General features: G+C 50.4%; 1 protein-coding gene across 4 annotated transcripts in view; it reads right to left on the bottom strand.

The window, feature by feature from the left end:
- The window catches only part of ALPL (alkaline phosphatase, biomineralization associated), a 53,434-nt gene extending 49,928 nt beyond the window's left edge, over positions 1-3,506 (bottom strand). For all 4 annotated transcript variants that reach the window (XM_058553139.1, XM_058553140.1, XM_058553138.1 and 1 more), the window contains exon 1: positions 3,372-3,506. The gene's annotated coding sequence lies outside the window, so the exon portion shown is untranslated. The remainder of the gene's footprint in view (positions 1-3,371) is intronic.
- Positions 3,507-15,570: the final 12,064 nt, after the last annotated feature.

Below are 15,570 nucleotides of genomic sequence, written 5' to 3'. Positions count from 1 at the left end.
TTTCATGCTGCAGTGAGGTTGAGAATTTCAGCATGGAAAACTTTCAGCATGAAGTTTTTCTGGGAGCAATTATGAAATGTTGGGGGGTGGTATGGGGAGGTATAAAAATATGGAGACTATTCTTGAATGTTCTTTGGACACTGAGCATCATATAAAAGTTGTTGAGAGCCTACTATAAACCCAACACTCAGAGAGACCAAGGGATTTGCCTCAGGTCACACAGCTAGGAATTGGAACCCAAGATGCTGACCCCAAAGCCAGTATTTTCCCTGCTGTCTAGGCCTTTGTAACCTACACAGGGCCTTCCCTCTGGCCATTATGGGCCCGGTAGTGGTGAGGGAAAATGCTGCTGAGACTGCCTTTCAGGGAATATTAACTTCTCAATAACAATCACCAACACTGGTTTCAACCCAGTGTTGAAAAACTATTGATTATCTCGCTGGCCCCTCACAGCAGCTCTGCAAAGTACATACTATTATACCCACGTTATAGACAACTTCCTCATCTGAGGCTCAGAGAGGGAAAGTGACTTGTCCAGGGTCACACAGCGGGGCTGGGAAGAAACCTGCAATCTACTGCCCCCAGCTGCCGTCAAAATTGAGGACATCACCAGAAGGAAAAAAAAAAAACATACGGCACAGCCTAGCTCCAGCCTGCCGACTGGTCCCGCTGGGAAGCCAAGTCAGCATTCCTGTGGCCACGCGGAGATTTCCGAGCGCTGGTTCTCAGCCCAGCTTGCTCACTCTGCCTGCAATGTTCTCTCCAAGCTTTGGGTTTTGTATTAATAACTTGAGTTGGACCTATTTCAAGGTGAGAACTCTAGGCTATGCCGCTGGATCCTACCTCTGGATGAAGAGGCCTCATCCCCAGAGATGGCTACCGAGTTGGAATTCTAGACACCTGGGATCTAGCCCCAGCTCCTCAGCGAGCATCTGTGTGGCCTCAGGCAAGTCGCTTCTCCGGTTTCTTCACATGTAAAGCGAGGACTGCGCCTAGTGCCCAGGGAGTGTCGGGTACGTAAGCCCCGGGACAGGCAGGGTTTGAGTTTGGCTTCACCCCATTTCCAAGCGGGACGCAGTGAGGCACAAGAACAGGCAGAGGGCAGGAGGCACTGCAGAGATAACAGCCCCAAACCTGTTCCCAGCACGGAGCTCCAGGCTCCTGACCAAAGCTGTGTCAAGGATGGTAGGAGGTGGCATCTGAATGTGGGCAAGAAGGGCACCTTGCCACCCTACAGTGCAGCCCGTCAGGAACGGGCCGAGCCTAGGCGAAGCTGGGCAAAGGGTTTCCAGGGTTCAGGAGCAGTGACACAACCCTACACCAGTCTCAGCGTTGCATTGTCTGCCGAGATTAGAGCTGATTATAGCCGATATTTTCTTAAGCACAAGCATTGGCTCAACACTTTGCATGCATTAACCATATCTAGACCCCACCACCGGTAGGTACTATTTATTGACCTCCTCAGCTTAAAGGAGGAGACTGAGGCAGGTCAGGAAACAGACAGGGAACAGAACTCATCCCGGGTCACACAGCTAGGTTGCCTTCTCTATCGGTGAGGACCAAATGTCGGCCAATCAATTTTACCCGTGTTAGGGCACTTTAATCTCTTTCCTTGTGAATTGCTTAATTCCAACTCTAAAACGTCAATTTCAGAGCCTGAAAAAAATTTTGTTATGCAAATATCCACTCCAGGAAGAGGACTTCTGTCTGCTTAATTTACCACTGCATTCCCAGCACCTAAAACAGGGCTTGGCACAAAGCTTAATAAATATTTGTTGAATGAAGATAGCATTTTTTTTCTGGCCTCAGCTCAGTTTTCTTCCAAACAACAGTCTTACGAGAAAGGCATACTCTCCGTTTTACAGGTGGGGTCACAGACACCCAAGCCTGTCTCACTCCAGGGGCCGGGAAGTTGGGAAGCTGGGTCCAGGGGCCTCTTCTGCTTAGGGAACTCAGAGACAGGGAGTTCAGGAAGAAATAAGGAGGCAGAGGGACAAGATGGGCAGGGAGTGGAGTGGGTGGGGTGGGGACAACACACGTGAGGAGGACGAAAGATTTGGAGAAGGCAGGTCTGGAGGGTTTGGGGAGGCAGGGCAGAAGGAGAAACCAAGCCTCAGCCCCCCCATCTCTTGGGCAATAGTGTGGAAGTAGGAGCTGAGGTTGTACCTTTAGAGTCTGGGTTCAAATCCTAGTCCCACTACTTGCTTAACTTCTCTAAGCCTCAGTTTCCCCATTTGTGAACGAGATGACGCATGTGAAGTGTTCGAGCAGGCCAGGAAACACAGTAGGCACGCAATAGACGGTTGCTGTCATCTTCACCCGTGCGGGAGCCAGCCCCGCCTCCCTGGGAGGCCCCGCCCACCGGCGGAGTCCCAGCTTTTCCCAGGGCCCAGAGGCCTTTCGCCGCCGGAAGTCGTCCCCTCTTTTGACCTCCAGGGTTTTCCCTCTCCACCGAGAAGCCTCTCTAAAGACTCCCTCCTCCAACCCCGTTATGTGTTGCAAAAGGGTCAGAAAGGACAATGCGGGGGGAGGATGGGGCTTTCCCCGGCTTCCCGCCCCACCATTGCGGCCATGCCTTTAACCCGTTCTTATGAAGACCGGGCACGAGAACCATCCCGGGGCAGAGCACCTCACCTGCTCGCGCCCAGAGGTGGGTCGTAGGCTCCCTCGGCTTCCGGGGCTCCAGAACTTTGTCCCCTGGCTGCCGTGCTCATCCCCAACTCCCAAACAGACACCGAGACGCCAGATGTCCCCATTCTCCTCCCCACCGCGGCTCCGGACCTGAGCGCCCCGCTCCCTCTACTCATCCCACTTGTGGCCCAAACTACTTTAGACCCCACCCGGACAGACCAGCCTCCTCCCTTGGTGGCTATGGAAAGTTCTAGAGGCTACTAGGTTGGAGGCATGAGAAGGCACCAGGCAGGGAGCCGGGGTTGGCAGCCTGAGTCTCTTGATCTCCGACCAAGGGGGTACCATAGGGGCTGCTCAGCCACGAGGCACCGGGAGGAGGCGTCTGGACCGAGGGTGGTGGTCCCAGGCAGCGGCCTGTGAGGTAGGAGACCCTAGGACTGCAGCAGCGGTCCCGAGCGCGATCCCCTTAACTCGCGGGCTCCGCGGGGACCACGTCCAACCTCCATCCCGGCGCAGCGCGTCCGCCGGGTGGCTCGGATGCGCGCGAGTACGGGAGCGGGACAGGTGGCTGGAAGTCTCGAATGGGCTGCCATGGGCGGTGTGGGGGCGCAGAGGTCCCTGCCTGCCATTTATATCCAACCTCGCCGCCACTCCTGGGCAAGCGGAGGATGTGGGAGGGGCCGGGGATCGACCAAGTCTCGGGGAGTCCCGGGGAGCCGGGGGGCAGCATGAGTCCTTACCAGCACACAGTTCGTGGGCGAGGGTCTGTCCTGGCACAACTGACGTGGGGTCAGTGCACTGGGGCCGAGGGCGCAGAGTGGCGGGAGCGCGATGCTGCCGGGGCCACCTCCCCCGCGGCCTTATAAAGGCGGCCGCGGGGCCCCAGCGCGCTCCGGGTAGCCCTCCCCCGCCCCCGCCCCCGCCCCCGGCCCGGGCCGGGACCTCCCCGCCCCCGCTCCGCCCCCGGCCGGGCCCGCTGGCAGACCTGGCCACGTGGCCAGGGCGCCCCCTGCCGGGAAGCGGAGCGCGCACCCTCCAGCCCCGGCTCCGCTCGTGCCATGCGTGGGGTTGGGGCGGCCTGGGGTGTAGCTCCCTGCGCGCTTTCGGCCTCTTTCCGCCTCCGGGCTACCCTGGCTCAGTTCTCTCTCTCTCTCTCTCTCTCTATTTCTTTATTTACAGGAAGGATATAAAGTTTCCTTTTTGACATAAGTTTATGTTTTCAAAAAGTGGACCAAAACACTGGGTAAATATTATTTATGTATTTAATGGAGGTGGTAAATGAATGAAGTTTAGGAAACACAACACTTTTGCATGAGAAATTGTGGGTGAAAGCATCTAGGAGTGAGCCCCAAACCTTAGAGAGGCTCTATAATCGTTCACAAATTCCAGGGAAGGGTTTAGGGATACAAGGAGCCTTGAGATGGTGTCTTCATCAATGAGCCAGGGGCAAATCCTCAGGCGTGGAAAGTCTGCCTGTTGCAGCCTGGACAGAGGCTGAGCCAACAGGGAGTGGAGGAATCTCATCCCACCTATCATGGGCCGCAGCACCTGCTCCTGACTTCTGATCTCCCCAGAACTATGGGGGATGGGCACTTCTGGTTGCACCACATGGCCAGCATTGGGCCCCCTGTGTCTGGTGATTTTCCCTCAGGTACCCTCCCACCTTGGGTGTCTAGGGATTGCTTATTAGCCAAAAGGGCTGCTGCCTGCCCAGCCCTGCCACCATCCTCCTTCACCCCTCCTACGCTGCTCCTGGGCTCTGTCCCTCAAGGAGAATTCAGCTGAGGCAGGGGCACCCAGCAGCCATTGCCTCCCCTGCTCCCTGGATGCCACCCCTCCTGGTACTGTCCACACAGTAGGAAGGAGGCCTGCACCGGAAAGCAGGAGCCCTGCCCTCCAGCTTTGCCCTAGCTTTCTGGGTGAACTGAGCAAGTCACTTTCCCTCTCTAAGCTCAATTTCCCTCTGGCTGGTTGGACTGGACAATCTCTAAATCCAGCCCAGATTCCAGGATTCCAGGACCACTCGGCTGGTAGAAAGCAGCCCGTTACATTCGGTTTCTCTGCATCTATACGTACCTTGTCTCGGAGGCTTCTTTCCTTGTTGAAAAAATAAGCAAATTGGACTGCTTGACCTCCAAGCTCCCTTTGCCCCAAGAGCTGATGATCTCCTTTGAGTGCTACAACGGTTTTGTAAGGGGGCCAAGGCAGGCATTTATAATCCCTATTAGAGATGAGGAAACTGAAGGCCAGAGACGTTAGTGACCCAAGGATCAGGGTCGGAGCTGGGGCTTTTTCTACTCATTCATTCATGCTTTATTTATTAAGTGCAGCCATGAGCCCCTTGCCTGGAACGAGTCCCGACGTTCATCTGGCTCTAGAAGCCAAGTTAGAGATGAGAAGGCCGGGAGCCCCAGAGTTTTAATTCTCATGTGCACTGACTCCTGGGGAGCCTCCTGCAGTGAGAAATGCTGAGATGAAGAGCGCAGTGGGGTCAGGCCCTCAGTAATGAGGGATGAAGGAGAAGTGCTGAAAGAGAAAAACCAAACTCTGAGGCCTGTGAGGGCCGGCCAGGTGGCATAGCAGTTAAGGTCAAGCGTTCTGCCTCGGCGGCCTGGGGATCACTGGTTCGGATCCTGGGCTCCGACCTACTCACTGCTCATCAAGCCATGCTGAGGCAGCGTCCAACATAGAAGAGCTATATCTCTACAACTGATACACAACTATGTACTGGGGCTTTGGGGAGAAAAAAGAAAAAGAGGAAGATTGGCAACAGATGTTAGCACAGGGCCAATCTTCCTCAAACAAAACAAAAAACAAACAAAAAAGGGGACCGGCCCGGTGGCATAGTGGTTAAGTTCACGCGCTCCGCTTCAGTGGCCTGGGGTTCGCCGGTTCGGATCCCAGGTGCAGACTGCTCGTCATGCTATGCTGTGGTGGCATCCCACATACAAAAAATAGAGGAAGATGGGCACAGACGTTAGCTCAGAGCCAGTCTGCCTCAGCAAAAAGAGGAAGACTGGCAACTGATGTTAGCTCAGGGCCAATTTCCCTCACCAAAAAAAAAAAAAGGCATGTTTATGGGGGACAGCAAGGACCCAGGCCTAGGGGAAAGAATACCTGAAATCTAGGTGGATATTTCAAGAGGAGAGGGCTAGAAACCCTTTGTCTATTTTACCCTTGGACTTGAGGGATCATTTTATCTCAAGCCCAAGCATAGCCAAAGTTTCCACCATTTGACTCCAGAGCCACCTCCAGCCTCTCCTTCAACTCAATAAAACAATGAACCAAAAGTCATGAGATGGAAGAGACTACGAAAGCAGACGCAACATCATTAAACCAATAATGATGCTGCCCCGCTGACTTCGTGTGAGGCCTTGGTCTAAGTGCTTTGTATGTATTAACCCACCTGATCCTCACAACCACTGACTTTTATTCCCACTTTACAGAGGAGGAAACTGAGGCATATATGAGCTGTCATTTGCAGAAGTGCCCGCCAGCCTGATGCAAAGCCCTTTACCGGAGAGATCTCGTTCGCTTCTCTCTGCCATACCAAGGCAGCATCATTCACGTCATCCTCACTTTTCAAAGGAGGAACTCTCAGCTCAGAGAGGCTTAATGACTTTATTCATTCAACAAATATTTATTGGATGCCTGCTCTGTGCCAGGCACTGTTCTGGGAATTGGGAACACATGTGAACAAAAAGATTTCTGTCCTCATGGAGCTGACATTCTAGTTAGAGAAGACAGATAATAAACAATAAACGTTATAAACACGTAAATTATATCGTAAGTTAGAAGACAGTAAGGGAATGGATAAAGAGCTAGAGCAGATATAAGGGGGAATAGGAGTGCTGAGGCAGGCAGATTGTGGCATTAAATAGGGCGTTCAGGGGAGAGAAGATGAAATTGGAGCAAAGATTGAAGGTGAGAGGGAGCCTACCTGAGACCACCCAGGAGTCAGGGAAGAACCCAGGCTGCCTGTGTCTAATGTCTGGGCTTTTTTATTATTATTATTTTTTTTTTTCTGAGGAAGATTAGCCCTGAGTTAACATCTGTGCCAGTCTTCCTCTGTTTTGTATGTGGGTGGCCGCCACAGCATGGCCGCCAATGAGTAGTATAGGTCTGTGCCAGGGAACCAAACCTGGGCTGCTGAAGCGGAGCGCACCAAACTTAACCAATAGACCATGGGGCTGGCCCAAATGCTTAGGCTTTTGAGTAGTGCGTGACATGCCCTCCCAGGACCTGCTCTAACCCCCAAGCCTCATCCCAGCCTTGGCTTCAGACCTAGTCCTAGGTTTATCTCCCTAATCCTCCCCCAAGCCCTGTCCTCATCCCAGTTTGAGCCTAGCCCTTGCTCCAGCCCTCACCTTCTCTGTCTTAGTCCTCTCTCTCAGGCAGTGCTAACCCAAGGTGTCCCTTCACACCTGCAGCCCCATCCTCAGTCCAGGCCCGTCCCAGCAGTCAGCCCTGTGCTCAGTGCCCTAGGAACTGGCCAGCCTCTGGCTAGAGAGTGTCTTCCAGTCCCAGCCGCCCTTAAAGGAAGCCCTCCTCACAGAGGCCTGGGGAGCCCGCCCTGTGAGTAAACCCCATTGTCCAGGGAACAATGTCTCCATTTTGTCCTTTATTTCTAAAGGGACTTGTGAGCAGCCTCCAAGCTCCAAGAGGGGGCATGTTGCTTCCTGTTCTTAGCCCTGGAGAAGGCTGAAGTCCAAGAGGAAGGGTCAAGGCCCTCTGCTCGGGGCTGGATTCCAGAGGCCAGAGCAGATTCAGGCAGGCCCAGCCTTAGTAGTCCAATGGCATTTCCAGAATGGAGGCAGGAAAGAAGCCATTCCTAAAAAGGAGGAAAAGAGCTTGGCTATACCTGGGATGGCAGAGAGAAAATCTCGTCCATCCACCCATCCCTACACACACAAGGCTTTCATCATCTCTGATAAAATCTTCCTGAAGATTCATCCATTCTCCTGCCTGTGCATCAGCCTGTCCATCTATCTCCCTGTCTTCGATGGACACATCTGAGATGGGCCTTGGAGATGGTCCCCCAAGGGGCTGCACCACTTTAGCATCCCACTTCCTGTTAGATGCAAATTCAGGAACCTGAGGATGATTGAGGGCTTGGGCAATGGCAGGCTGATATTGGCCAGATTGGGGATTACCTTAGCAATATTCTTAAAGGCTCAGTAGGTGTCTGATCTATTTGTTTCCAGTCAAATACATGAAGACCTTGCCCCATCTTTGTGTCCAGAACATGAGCTGGGGATATCTACCTCCAGACAACTGACCTTGGGCTCAGTACATCTCCCTGCCCTTGGTTTTATGGATGGCCTCTACTTTGGCATGTCAAAGCCATCGCAGGGGTGGAGAGGTGCCACTAATTGGCCTCTTGCCCACGGTCTGCAACCCAGCAGAAGCATGAGACGAGGAGTTGGGTCTCTTCGTCAGACAAAGAATGCTTAATGGGATGTGCTTGGGAGGGGCCTGAGGGGTCTTCGGTTTTATCTCCTAAGTCTCTCACCTCTTGGCCCGTGCTTCCACTGTATATAGATTGGAGTAGAGAATTCAGCTTTTTGTCTGGAATCCTGAATTCGCAATCAACTTGGATTGCAGCCTCTCTTAACAAAACCCCAGTACTTCCCTCTTTCCTTTCAAACAGGCCTATTTCAAAGGAATCCTGTCTCTTTCTTGTAGGAATTTACTAATGACTACAAGAAATCAACAACCATTCCAAAATCCTGAAATTTTCCCACAAGTCTCCTAAAAGAGGAGCCTTGTGGCCACCTGGTTTGAATTCCAAGATTCAACAGACTGACCAACTCCTTCACCACCAGCTATTTCAGAGTTGCCACCTTCCCAGCCAAGAGCCTTGAATCCACCTATGTTCCGTCTACCTCCTCAGCCCCACAAGCTCTGCACTGTAGGGTCTATAACTCACAACATGCCCCTTCTGGTCCCAGTTTCTTTATTAGTTAGGAAGTTGTAAGGAACAGAAAATCCAGCTTCTCAAACTGGTTTTGAAAATAAAGGAATTTATTGGCTCATGAAACAGAAAATTCTACATTCAAGAGAAGCTTTCTCCAGTGGCTCAGTGATGTAGTCAGACCTGGTTTTCCTCTTTCCATTTCTCAGCTCTTCCTCCATCTTGGCCCCGTTCTTACCCAGGTGGAAGTTCCCGGGTGACATATGGGAGTCACCTTTAATATATCAAAAAAGTGGAAATCAATTTCCCCAAACAAGCACAAGTCTTGGAATTGAGTCTTGTGGACCCAACCTCCATCATGGGCTCCCTAATCCAGTCACCATGATGATTTATTTAAGCCAATCCAGGCCCACCCGTGGAGATGGGATAAGGTCCAACCCACCCAATCTGCCCCAAAAGGAGAATAGGGGAGTGGGTGCTAGGGAGGCAACTGACAAATATCCCCCACACAATGGCTTTAGGACTTAGGCAAGTACACACAGTTGCATTTATGGGCTTTATACTTGCCAAAGCACTTTCAAATAAATAATAAAAAAAATTTTTTATATGTATAAAGTACAATATGTTGTTAAACATATAAATCATCTATACTCATGCTAGATAGTTCAAATGCAAAAAGAAAAAGCAAATTAAAATATCTTGTAATCTCATCACACAGAAATATCCCATTTAACAGCTTGATATTTATCTTTCTAGATTTTAAAACAAAACAAAAACTCCAAAAGAATGGGAACATAGGATACACTTATTAAGGATCCCTGCTTTTTTCCCGTAATACATAAACATCCTCCCAACCCCATCCAGATTTTTAAGCCCTCTGGATACATTATCTCATTTTCTCCTCTCTGTGGGGGATATTATGATCCCCATTCTACACATAATGAATCAGAGGCTTGGAGATCACGTCAACAGCAGGCAGCCAGCACTCGATTCCCAGCCCAGACCCCTAATGATGGTGCCTCAGTGTCCGCGGGCGAAAGAGGATGCACTGCTGCTCATTGAGGAAGTGCCCAGCAAGCACTTCTGGAAGGTGACAGTGAACATGTGCTGCACCTCCAGGAAGGTCCAGTCCCCTTTCCAGCTTCCTCCTATGTGGTTCCAGAGATCTCTGGGCACTCAAATGAAGGAAGACCAGTGAGTTTAATGTTTACCATCCTAAAGTGCAGTGTCACGGAAACCCAGGGACTCCAGACTCTCCCTCCACCGCGGTGGGTGGAGGTGATCAGGGCAGAGGGGCAGGCAGAGGGCAAGCACTCCAGCTCTTCTGAGCATGTGACGGGTGGGCTCAGAAGGCCTGAGCCCCCACCTCCCAGCAGTCTCATCTGAAAAGGCTGTAGAAATGGACAGTGGCCCAGACTCTGAAGTCAGACTACCTGGGTTCAAATCTGGCTCCACTAGCTGTGCAACCTTGAGCAAGTGAGACTATCTGTGCCTCAGTTTCTTCAGCTGTGAAACAGGAATGACAATACACATCACGTAGAGTTGTTGAGAGGTTTAAATAAGAGAATCCACATAATCCCCTTGGAAGAGTACATGATACATAATAAGCATTCAATAAATATCAGCCATTACTATTATTATTTTATTAGATATCTGTATTAGTGAGGATTCTAGTTGCAGGTAATAGACAACCACTCCTGCTGGACTAACAGAAAAGAGAAATTTATTAAAAGGAGGTTTGTCCATGACAGCCAAGGGCAGGGAGCCAGCCAGGGTTCCAGAAGAGACTGGAAGCAGGGATTTGATCGGTCACCAATCCAGACCATTTTCTGTCTCTTGAGTTTTTCCTCTCTGCTCCTGCTTCGCCCATCTCTCCCTGCAGACCCACTGTCTCCTCTTCCCGCCCTTTGCAGCGGGACCTGGCTTCCCACGGCTCCCCTAGCGAATGTATTAAGACATTGCAGTTCAGGAGAAAGAATTGGATTGGCCCTACTGGGTCACATGTCCAGGCCTGGTCCAATCAACTATGGATGGGGGCGGGGTCATGCTGTGCCAACATGGCAGCTCCCAACGAAGAGGCGACGGACCTGTGAATGGGACAGGACACACATCTGATGAGATTCCATCATCCACTTCCTTCCGTCACAGATCACTTTTACTCCTTGGTTCTCAGGCTGAGAGGACACCCTGTCATCCTCACTCCACCACACTACCTTAGAGGGCCTGCTTGCACCTCCCCTTGTCCTGGGGGAAGCAGCGCAGCACCTGTTGCTCCAAGTAGCCATCACGGGACACCACCTTCACACACACACACACACCACACACACACACACACACACACACACACACCCCTCTGGACACAGACAATTAGATCAGGTTCAGCCAATCCCTAGACTTACCCCTGACTCCACAATCAGAATCTGAACTAAGAAACTCGGAGAGGAAGGCATTGTTGACCAAGACGGGTACAAGGTCCGATTCTCCTGGATGCCTGGGGCCATGGGAAGCCATGTGGAATCTGAGGAAGTAGAGCTTGCCAGCTGAGAGAGACAAGAAGAGAGCAGCTACTCAGAGAGAAACGGAGGTGAGAGTGACCTGCAGCCCAAGACAGTGAACGACTAGATCCAGTCTCTGACTTTCCAGTTCCCACTTCCAGCACCAGAGGGGCCCGTGGAAATCCCTGGAATTTCCTCACAACCTGCCCCCAACCCAAATTTTTGTTTTGTCTTGCCAAAAATGCCCTACCCAGGAAAATTCACTTCCTTATTTCTCCCTAAAATGAGACACAAATTATCCAACTTCCCTATTTCTTCAGGGAGAGAAGGCACAACCAACCTACCCTCCTGCTTAAAGCCCATGGGTGTGCGTGCCTAGAGTGTGCACCAGAATCACATCCATTTAAGGACATTTGGATACTGGTTCACGCCACAATACCCTCCTTGTCCCAATATCACCTGACCTCCCCCAGGAGGGAGGGGACAGGAAGCAACTTGCCCAAAATGGCCTGTAGAAATGATCATCATGGCTGCCAACCCCAGAGCATGGGCATCCCCTGAGGGCAGCAGGGGAGGGTCCCCAGAGTCGGGGGGTCCTTTCCAGGCCTCAGAGCTAGGCTGGTCAAGGCACATCAAAGAAGGGCCAGAGTAGGACTTTCAGGAAAACATTTCCTCCAAGCACCAATCTCGGTGCTTCTGCATTTACTTAGATACAGAAACTGCTCATAGACCAGGCAACCATTCACTGGCAGGGAGGTGGGTCAGAATCTGCCTCGGATGCACCTACCTAGCTCTCTGCCTCCACCATCTCCCCACCATGCCTAAGAAGCTCAACTGAGACCTGGCTCCACCCTTTTCTCTCCTCCAGCAAATCTTCGATGAAGATTTATTCAGATTCAATGAAGATTTTTTTTTTGAGCACCTACTGTGTGCTAGGACCTGTCCATAATTAAATTACACAAGCACGAGTCTCTCCTTTGCAGGAGCCACTGGTAACCCTGAAATCTTATTTCCTTATTTGTGAAATGATAGGGTTGGACAAGGCATGGTCTCAGGCCCCGCCCTGCTCTGATGGACTAAGAATGAGGTGTCTCATCGCTACCGTGTATGATGAAAATGGATAGTAGACTATGTTATTGCTTATTCTTGGGCCATTTTTACACCTGTTTTTCCTGATCTCTCTGTGTCGTCAATGCAGACGGTCTCTGTGGAGTAAACTCTGATGCTTTCTGAGAATCCAGCTGACGCTGGGGAGACAGGACAGGTTCCTGATGACTGGCTAAAAGGCTGATGTCAGACTGACAGCACAGAGTGACTCTGACAGTGACATGTCAACTTTCCTGGGCTGGGCTGGGCCACACCCCTCCCCCCACCTCCACCCTCCCTTAGCAACCAGTGGTTAGGCTAAAAAATGTGCCCAGGGCAACAGGAAAGTAAAAGAATCTCCCCAAATCCAAGTGAAACCCAAGAAGAAAATTTCATTTCGACAATTTTATCTGGAATTTTGCAATCCATAAATTTAACATACAGAGGTATAAACTAGTTTTAATTTTGGCATACCTGTTAAGTGTGTGTTCATGGTTTAATGTTATTTATACAGGCATATCTCGTTTTACTGCACCTTGCAGATACTGTGTTTTTTTACAAGACACTCCACCAGCAAAAAGATTATAACTCGCTGAAGGCTCAGATGATGGTTAGCATTTTTAGCAATAAAGTTTGTTGTTTTTTTTTTTTTGCTGAGGACGATTCGCCCTGAGCTAACATCTGTGCCAATTTTCCTCTATTTTGTAGGTGAGTCACCACCACAGTATGGCTGATGAGTGGTATAGTCCACACCTGGTATCTGAACCCACAAACTCAGGCCGCCAAAGCAGAGCGTGCTGAACTTAACCAGTAGGCCACAGAGCTGGATCTACTAAAGTATTTTTTAATTAAGGTATATACATTGTTTTTCTAAACATAATGCTATTGCACACTTAATAGACTACAGTATTCTGTAAATATAACTTTTATATATACTAGGAAACCAAAAAATTCTTGTGACTCGCTTTATTGCGATATCTGCTTTATTGCAGCCGTCTAGAACCAAACCCACAGTATCTCCAAGGTATGCCTGTATTTTGAATTACATGGGAAGAGGTTGGTAAGGGGCCCTGCAGTGCTCAGGCATCTAAAGGCCTAAAGCAGGCCCTGGTGCTGGGAGTCGGGTCCCCAACGTTGGGACTGGTGGCCCCAAGGCACCACCTCTCTCTCTCTGGGTGAAAGGGCTTGTCTGTTTTTTTATCACTGTCCCTTAAAATACCTTGAAACCTTAGTTGCAAAACAACGCTTGACTCACCCAGTGTTAACTGAGTCCAAATGGTTTTGTTTATATTAATCTTTTCGCAGGAGGAAGGGGTGGGAGGGAGGAAAACAGTCCAGCAGAAAACAATACCGAGGTTGTTAATTGCTCTTTTATCCTCAGCCAGTTGATGGAAGAAAAGGAAAATCCTCTCCTCTCTAGGGTATTTTGAAACTAGGTGGGACAAGGATTCCACAGGATAGTTTCAAATCTGTGGCACTGGGTGGGGACAGTGTGTTTCCTCTTGCTCCCCTCTAGGTGGTTGTTGACATGTCTGTGTGTCACCGTCTGTACTATTACTGGTTGATATACTTTTCAAGTGGATGCCCTTTTTCTTTTTTTTGCTGAGGAAGATTCACCCTGAGCTAACATCTGTGCCAGTCTTCCTCTATTTTGTATGTGGGTTGCCACCACAGCATGGCTGCCAGTGAGTGGTGTAGGTCCGCGCCCAGGAACCGAACCCGGGCCACTGAAATGGAGCACGCCAAACTTAACTACTAGGCCACCTGGGCTGGCCCCACAACTTTTTCTTTTTTTTTTTTTTAACTCCAATAGATTTATTTTAGAATTAAATCGCTATTGCAGATGGAAAACCAATCTCGTTTGCCATAAATAGAAGGTAACCGTGACCATAAAGTCAATGAATTCTAGCTTGAATTTGTTGTCTGCCAAAGGCTTTTAGCAAGTGGTGGGGAGGTGTTGAAGATACATTGGCCTAGACAGATCGAAATGAAATCAAAAAAGGAAAACCTTTTCAATATATGATTCAAGGTTATTTAAGACCACATCTGGGTACCACCCCAAGTAGTTTCCTAGTCTGGGTTCTCTGAGGCTGTGAGCTCCCTGGGGGAGAGAGATGGGGCATTGTCCTTTGTTACCAGCAAAGCCTGTAGCGGAATGTCTTACATATATGGGTGCTCAGTAAAAACTTCCTGTGTGTTGGTGCCCTGTACGCCAAGGCAGCCTGCCAGGGCTGCGACAGGGGCCGGCTCCCCCCTCAGACCTCTAACTTGGTGACGGGTGGGGGAGCCTATGGATAAGAGGTGGAGGGGCGGAGCTTCACTGTCTTGAACTGCTCCGGGGGTCTGACAAGCAGAGTGGGACTAGGGTGAAAATGCCCCACTTGCCTCACCCTAATCTGACACAGAGGACTCTGGAAAACGGGGTGAGGCAGACCTCTTCTCTGGGGGAAGAATGCCCCAGTACAATCCATGAATTGGCCAGTTGATATTTGTAATTCTAAAAGAACGATAATTTGTTGCCACTTCTCAGCCCCAGCCAGCTTTCGCTTTTCCCTATTTTCTGCATTCACTGTTAATTTCTTTTGGGGCAAATTGCCAAGTGTTTGAAAAGGATGCAATTATTTTCCCAGCTTAGGAATTTTATCCTCGCCTTCCCACCCTGAGACCTAGCCAGCGAGAAAGAAGCCAAGAAGCTGCTTCCTGAAAGAACAAAAATTTCCTGGGCAGCAGCCGCCCTGCTGACTGTGCACACAGTAGGTGATCAGACCCTCTGCCGACGCTGGCCCAGCAGCTGAAGGTTGGGGGCCATGGGGGAGAAGCTTTACCCACTGACTCTCGTCCACCTCTTGGCCGCCTCAGATCCAGGCGTCGAACTAGGAATAGTGGCCCCTTCCTCCACCAGGAAAACTCAGGTGCTGGGACAAAAAGGAAGGGGAAGGTGAGCTTTTTAAATACCTACTATGTGCCAGGGACTGTGTTAGGCTTTTACACCTATTGTGAGGATTTAATTACTAGACTAACTTGAAGAGTAAATGAATTCCCATTTGAGGTTCAGAGAGGGGAGTACTTTTGCTCAAGGGCACACAGCTAGCAAGTGGCAGGGGTGAGGGTCCAACTCAGCTGTCAGACTCTTCAACCTGAGCCCTTTCTGCTCCAGGCAAGACAGGAACTAGGTGTCAGAACAAAGAGGTCAAGGTTGATTCTGAATTCCATGAGGTGCAAAGTTGTTTCCAGAATGCCCAGACAAGAATGTTCCCGGATCTTAGGCAATGGAGCCTTTCTAACCACCACCTCCACCTCCTAGCCCCACTCCCTGCCACACACACACCAGCTGGAAGTTTCCTCAGGAGCAGCAGGTGTTCAGAACAGCATCACCACCCTCGCCGCCTCATCCAGCTGTCTGGCCATAACCAGTCCCTTTACCTCGCAGAACCTCCGCTTCTT

This window comes from Diceros bicornis, chromosome 13 (genome assembly GCF_020826845.1).
Source record: "Diceros bicornis minor isolate mBicDic1 chromosome 13, mDicBic1.mat.cur, whole genome shotgun sequence".
In the NCBI taxonomy this organism is placed as follows: Eukaryota; Metazoa; Chordata; class Mammalia; order Perissodactyla; family Rhinocerotidae; genus Diceros; species Diceros bicornis.
Note: the sequence above shows the minus strand (reverse complement) of the source record. Positions and strands in the feature narration are given on the sequence as shown.